Here is an 8,162-nt window from a genome sequence, read left to right on the forward strand (position 1 = left end):
TCTCAAGCGACTGTTATTAGTCCACACAGAAAAGTCATCCATGTTTTGAGAAGTCCCAAAACAATACATAGGCTGTTGGTAAAGAGATTTATGATCAACAATATTGACAAACAGATGACCTATAATGGTTTCCTTCTCAAATTCGTAATTTGACAAGAAATGGAAATAAATGGCAAATCTAGGTTCGAGATCTTGTGTAATTTTCAAAGTGATACAAGCCATATTTGTACATATTTCAGGTTTAGCCCAAACTAATGTAATTGTTTATGAAGTTATCTATATTTATTTGTAAAGATTTTTGTTGCATAAACAAAAATTCAGAGGTACTATTGTATGAACCCTTTTCTTTTGCAAAATCACACAAGTACATATTATTCCATAGAAATATTCACACACACAAAAATGAAAAGTAGGCTCTTCTAAAAGGAGATGTTGGGCATTTGGAAAAGAGGCAGGCAGATAGATAACAAAGGCAGAAATCCTTTTTTAGATCTTGAAACATCCTGGAAAAAAGCCACAACTTTTTCTTTATGTAGTATTGCTTCAAAGAAACATAGTACTACTTTAAAAAAAAAAAAAAAAAAAAAAAAAAGCTCAACTCACATCCCAGTCTGGAGCTTCAATACTAGGAGTTAACAAACAAAACTATTTCTCTGCAACCCATTGTTTTAAAACAGCTTTTAAAATTTGTTGTAATTTACTTAGTCTTCTATACATCCATTTGATAAACTGGGCTGTGTTACTCCTGTACTCACTGTAACTGGTGGTCCCAGTGTGCTTAGGGAAGGTGTTTTAAAGACTAAATTTTCAAAGGTGTCAGCAACCTTGCAGATTTGAGGTCACAAATAACCTACCCTGCAGAACATGTCAACTAAATCTTCCAATTAGAGGAGACCTGTGTTGACAGCTCTCATCATGGCAGGCATTGGATTTAACTGGAAGATTTCAAGCTTGAACATTGAGTGCTAACCTGAAAATGCACTATATCTAAGGAAATTCCACTTGAAGTAACATGAAAATTTATTCTAGAATTCTCCATGACTGCAAGGGCTCAGTCTTACTTATTGAGGTTTGATACTATACTTTATTACTAATATATTGAAATGTTTTTCTGTCTATCATTACTTTGTATCTGAATTTATTGTGCTCTAGTTCTCTTTCATGGGAAGCTGAGGGAGCTAGAGGAAAGTTCTCTAATATGAAGCTTGTGAGAGAGTGTCTCCTGATATTTTTATGAAAATTCAAATAGACTTTTATACTTTCATATTCTGTACATAGGAGGTAAAAATACATTAAGCTGTAGATGAGACACTATTGACTGTTCACTGAATGATATTGGCAAATGCCATACACAAAGAGACTATCAGACAGCTATATAGACCAACAGACAAAATTTCAGCAAAATTCACAGCACGAGAAAGGATGAAGAAATTCCAGTGCAACTAGCAAAGACTTAAAATCATCTAAATCTCCCAATTTAATCTGGTAAATTAAAAAAGTACATTAAGGTTTTCTCATTGAGAGAGAAAAAAAGTGTTTTATTATACACTTTCTTGGCTTGCCAGTTTCCAGTGGTTGGTTTAATGATCTTTGATATTTGCAAGAACTTTCTGAAGTTTTCTCCTGTGTTCTTCTGTTCCAATGTTTCTCTTAGGCTTGGGCACAGAGTCTGAGGTGCCCCATTTTGTATATAAAAGGGAGATTTGGCAAAGTCACAGCACCCGATGGGCCCTGCCAGCAGGAGTGATTTAAGGCAAGACTATGAGGCAGCCAGAATCACCCTGAGTCTCTCCTTTCCTTTGGGAATTGTCCATTCACTTCCTAATTTAGGCTGCTTCCTGTCTATTCTCAGTTCTGGAGCAGCTTTCTCACTTCCCACTAATTAATAGTTTCTAATAGTATTTATAAGTACTGTTTAGTTTTTATTAAGAGCTTTCCCGAGACATCTCTTATTTCCAAGATAATGAATACGCTGCTTAAAAGTATAGAAGCTATTTTGGAGACCTTGATCCTTTCTGAGCTCTTAGAACTTCGAACTCATTGTCTCCATCTCTGCAGGCCATCTGGGTGGGTATTTAGCTAATAAGGCAAAATAAGGAGAGTGAGCTTTGGGGTCAGACAGATAGATCTGGGGTCAAATGCCATTTCTATAACTTACTAGGTAGTTGACATTGGGGAAAAGTTTTAATGTCTTGGAGCCTTGGTTTCCTCATTTGTGGCCTACAGGTGATACTATCTGCAGGATTGCTGGCTAAAGCTCTATTAGAGATATCTGAATTTGTTTGAACAGACCATGTTCCTTCACCCCTTTTAAAAAATTGCCTCTCTATTCAATTTCTGCTGCAAGGTTGATCCTAGGGAGTTAGACTTAATACAGGTTAGACTTAACCCTCTGGCCACAGTGCTAGATCAATGTGGGAACCTAATCCTAAGGGAACCCATTTAGATATCTTAGGCTTCCCACAGTTTTACTTTCTATACCCATTTGTTTGTGAGTGGTGGGAGAAATGAAGAGTTATATAGGAGACAGTGGAGCTGGGGTGGGAAAAAACAGATGAATAGAAATATAGTCACATTTCTAAAATGCCTCATATAACATCTTACACTGAGAGCATGCAGTAAATACTGACTATTTATTATCTTGTAGTTCAAGAAATTGTCCATTTCGTCATTTAGTGCAGATTACATAAGGTCCTATGTGAGGATTCAGCAGTGCCATGAAAACTGTTTCTCTGGGTGAAGTTTTATACATTCATTTATTATCTTTCATTATCTTTTTCTTATCATAGTTTTTTGATTATTAGGAATGTAACATGTATATTATTAACCTATTTTGTTTATTTAAATATTAATATTTAAGCCACTGTATTTTAATGTTTGAGCCCACAAAAAAATTAAAAATTAAAGATAGAGCGGAGCACTACAAATTATTATTAATGCTATGTTAGGTGCTACAAAATGAAATGCAGGTTATCAACGAGCGATGATGTCCTAGAACATTATTGCATGGCTCTTTTCATGTAACAAAATATAATTTAAACTCAACATATAAAAAGTGGTTTCCATAAACACTTTGGCAAAAGAATACTGTTCAATTTTCATTGAAAATAAGACAAAATCTTGCCAGTGTGATCAATTGAGATGTGGGGCCTCAGAGATCAGAAAAAAAACAGAATAAAGGAAAACAGCTGAGGAAAAAATACAATATACATATACACATGTATCAAACACAATGATCAAAACTGAGATAATGTAGATAACTTTGAACATTGGGGCTCTGATAATCATATCCTCCATGCTCTGAGGTGGATAAAGGAGCCCAATACTTACATTTTCTAAAAAGTGATTTTAGATTTTGAATGTAACAGAATTGTTTCTTAACTTTTATGAGTTATATAAGGATACTGATGCAACTTGAGTAGACAATATTCAGTTTCTGCAGAAACTTATGTTCAGCAGGGTTTCTGGCATAATGATAATTATCATTATAGTAAAAGCACATATATATGTATAAGTTACAAGTGTTAAGAATAATTTTAAAAGTGTAATTTACATTTGGAAAAAATATAAGGGTAAATTTAAAAAAAACTCATTTTCTGAGAGCATTTAAGAAACAAAAAATAAACATGTAAAGCTTACCTAATTTTAAGACAGTGTGTTCAAAATGCATAAAGAAAATATGTCCATAAGAATGACTTCATAAATGTGAGCTCTTGCTGGCTAACACCAATTAGAGTCAGAACCCAGAAGACAGAACTATATCCAAAGATGTATTCCCACTAGCTTCCAAATAAAAACAATAAAATGAAGTTTGAAGAAAACATTTAATTTAAAGAAGTAAAAGGCAAGATTGATCACCCTTTCACTCTTTTTTTTTTCCATGCTATAATTTTTTTGCAGCACAGAAGAATGATCAGAAAGAAATGGAAAAATGAACTCTATGGAGAAAGATGTTATTTTCCCCAATGACAAGCTTTTTAGTATTTTCACCAATGCTTTTTGTATTCATGCAAAACTTTGAAATCAAAGCTTTGGGGTAAATCTGGAAGTTTGCCTATCACATATATTAAGCTGTTTCTAGACTAATGAGCATAGACTTGAATGTTTTACTCAGTGGAAAAACTCTTACTAAACTCAGTCTCTGAAGTTAACGAAGACACATAACTGTATTCCTTGGCGTCTATTGTTTTAACAACAGCTGGATGCCAAAGAAATTTCTCTTATCTGTCCAAAAGATGTATTTGTCAAAATCTTTTTATAAGTATACCAAAATCTTTGGAATGCACAGGATAGCATCAATGTCTATTGAGTCCCAGGTGAACTAGGGAATAACAAAGAAGGGCACAGATGACAAGTATACAGTATAAAAGGACAATGTGAGGATTTGATGAGAGAGAACATAATATTTGATGATTCTAAGATTAGGTCTGAGAAAAACTGAGAGCGTTTCAGGTTTACTTTATGTGACAGTTATGATGAAAAAAACCAGGTTTGGGAATCAGTGAGATTTGCATTCAAATTCCAGTTCTGCTATGAGCAAGTTATTTTGTTTTCTTTTTAGCTTCAGTTTCTCATTATTAAGTGGGAGTAAAATATGATCTCTTAGAGTAGTGAAGATTAAAACGAGCAATACATAAAGCCTACATATTATATGCATAGTACCCAGAATACATTAAGTGCAACTTTTAAAATTATGATGGTGAATTTGGGCTAGTTAATTATTCTAAGTATCAGTTTTCTCAACTTCCTTATCCTAAAAATGAGGAATTAATAATATCTACCACCACGGACTTGCTGAAATAATTAAACAGAATATTGTATATCAAATGCCTACTACAATAAAATTTCCTTTTCACTCAGAATGGAAGTTGAATATCTTTGTTTCTTTTATCAATGAGTTCAAAGTTAAGGCACAGTTAACTAAAACATTAATCGTGCTATAGAATGGCAAGAGAAAAAAAGAGTTGAGTATTCACGTGCTGATACAAATTCTGGAGGTGAGACATTTGCAGTCTAGGAGGACTTTTCCATGATGTCAACTTCTCAGAAAATGAAGTGCAAATTCCTACAAAGCCCTTCAAAGTCAGACCCCAATCTACTTTATAGCTGTATCTTCCATCACTTCCCTATGCTCCGCTTTGCGACTATACCATGATCTCCATCCCATCTCTTTCTGTCCCTTTCTATACCCACTGCTTCTCTTATCTACCTCGTTAATCCCCACTCATCCACTGAAAAAGTTTTTTCTCTGGACTTCTTAATTCTCCAGGTAGTCGGTTTTTACCTTTTCTCTAGGTTTATAGCACTCTGAAAGTTTTGAGCATACTTGTCAGGTTGTATTTAGTTTGTTATTGGGTTTTCCTTCCCCACCAGACTTTGAGCACCTCAGGGGCAAAGGACCTAATTCATTTTTGGAATCACGTCAGTGCCTACTATGATGCTAGAGTACCATGGTGTTCACCAAATATCTGGAGATATTTTAAACAACAAGGCACAATTATCTACATGTATTTCCATTAGAAAATAATACCATCTAAAAAGACAGTCGTTCACACTTTACAGGTTACTTGCAAATTACCTAAACTCTGGCCTATACATAAATGCATGATACTATCTGTTACCTTTTAGCATCGACTTTGCTTTCTTCCCTCACCGATGTGTGCTCTGTATATTTATCTGGGTCACTAGGCACCAGTAACCCCTACAAACCAGTTATATTTCTAATAATTGGTCTGATTCCAAAAATAGGTAGACACTTAAATATGTTTTCAGGATAAGACTTAAACATAATGCTTATAATTGTGAACTAATTAAAAAAGAGGAAATGGATTCCCAAACATGATAAATGTTCTGTATCTTAATATTCCTTGGTATGCTATTCACTCAAATCACTTCTAAACTTGCTGTAGTGTGCTTCAAAGCTGCAACGCATAGGAAAAAGAGGATTAGTCATCCAGTTACTGACAGAACAAACAGGTCTGTGAATACTTGTGCATTTATGCATTTTTTTTTCCCTTCAAATGCTTTCCGATAATACCAAAGACACCTGGCATTGCCGTAGATATAAGATTAACTTTGGCAGCAAAACATAGAAGAAAGAGCTTTCTTGGGGCAATTGTTCCATGAAAGTAAATTTATAATTTGCAGTCTTCAGCCTCTAAGATTTTTAAAGTTGATTATATGACATAAATGTAGAAAATGAACAAGTAAATAAATGACTAAGTATACCAGTCTGTAGATGTGAACGATACTATTGCTTTGCTTTGATTCAATTTTCAGGGGTATCTAAAACAAAACAAAACAAAACTTCACTCAACTCTATTAATTAAATTCTATATGAAGACCTGGCAGCCATAGAATTTTCTGTAAAGGGAGAGAATTATTTCCATCTTCTAAAAAACTCTGGTTAAGAATGGGGTTCTGTGCTCTATAGCCCTTGACAGAACATTTCATTATTCACTCTTTGGAATCAAATAAAGAAATCCAGGCTGAATTGGTGGAAATAGGAAACCTCAGCTGGAAAGAAATTGATTTATTCAATTGAGATCATGACGGGTTAGTAGTGGAGTGAAAATCAGAACTAATCATGGTATGATCTCTACCAGGCTCTTGAACATTTTGGGTAATGATTCAGATGAATCAAAAGCTACAGTTTTACCCGTCAGGTGCTCAGAGGCTTCTGTTTCACATAAGCCTCCTATGCTTAAGAGTTCTCTTGACTCAGTGAATAGATTTTTGTTACGTCTCATTGGGATACACTCTCTCTGCTCAGGAGGAGAGCTGTCCCTGCAGGTGAAGTGAACTAGGACCAAGCTCATTCTGACTCAGCTTAGCTGACTCCAGGCTTTGGCATCAGAGAGGAAATTAAAATATAATTTCTCTGCTCTAACGCATATCTGTCTAGGTCTTCCGGACTCTCAGATCCTTAGACCATACAAAAGATATATGGCTTACCACCATTTTCCAATCTCTGCCTTTGCAAAAAACCTTTGGAAGCAAATCAGCCTGAGGCATCAATTATCTTATCCTTTTGTTCATTATTAACACGATAAGGAAATGTGCTATTATTTGCTAAAAATAGTTTTAAAGAAATGAATTTATTTTGCTATACATATTGATGCAACTTCTTCACATGGCAAGGATTGATGAGATAATTTTTTTTTCATAATTGTACATTTCAAAATGAAATAAAAGTTTAAAAGTGGTTAGTTAAAAGTAGATAGATAGCCATAGAAACAGGCACTGAGATTGGAATTAGATTTAGGTTCTGTTCTCTAGTTTCCCTTCTCAGATTGGCTACAAATTAGTATCTGAGCAAATGTCTTAGCTACCTTTTCCTCAGTGTACCCACTCCTAAATGAGAAGATTTATTTATCATTCTAAAATCTATCCTTTGAGGGTCTAAATTGTAAGATGCTACACTGGAAACAGTAAACGGGGGAACGTTTTAGAATTTTTAATTTCATTTTTACTGAAATAACTTTGCAGCATATTACAGATAGAAGTATCCAAAGGTACTGAGACAAGACCAAAAAAAAAAAATCACAATTTTTTAATTGTCATTTTTGAGTTAAAGTAGCGCATTTCGCTGACTCTTTTGTATGGAAATCTCATTAGAAAAGCAGCTCAAAATATGGCTGAATGAAAATGTGGCCATCACTTAACAGAGATTTTAATGTTTACTAGCTAGTCTGTGAAATCCTCCTTCAGAGTTCCTGGGGTAGGAGAGCTAAAGAAATTGCATTTGTGATACCATGTGACTCTCATAGGTCCCTCAGAAAACAGCCGAGACCCTAACTAGATTCTCGGAGTAAAAAGCTAGTAATGTTTTGGGAGGGGTTTGATTCTAAAGAACAATTATAATTTAATAAAGTTCTGAATTTTGAACTATTAGTTTCTGAGACTTTGTTCTCTAATTTGCCACTTCTCTATATTCTGTCGAGTAAGTAAACAGAAATTGGAGGCCCTTCTTAGGACTTTTAAATCTGTGGGGATGGGAAATAAGACGTAGGCCTGTATCACCATAATGGTGTAAAGGAGTGCTGGGTACTTAGGCCTGGGGCACTAAGGGTGTGAGTGAGCCAGAGCATGCAATGCTTTTTGTCCTGAGTTTTGAGTTGTTGGGTGAGGCTGCTTTAAAAACTACAGAGACTCGGATAAAT

This window comes from Pteropus medius, unplaced genomic scaffold, assembly GCF_902729225.1.
Source record: "Pteropus medius unplaced genomic scaffold, Ma_sr-lr_union100, whole genome shotgun sequence".
Lineage (NCBI taxonomy): Eukaryota > Metazoa > Chordata > Mammalia > Chiroptera > Pteropodidae > Pteropus > Pteropus medius.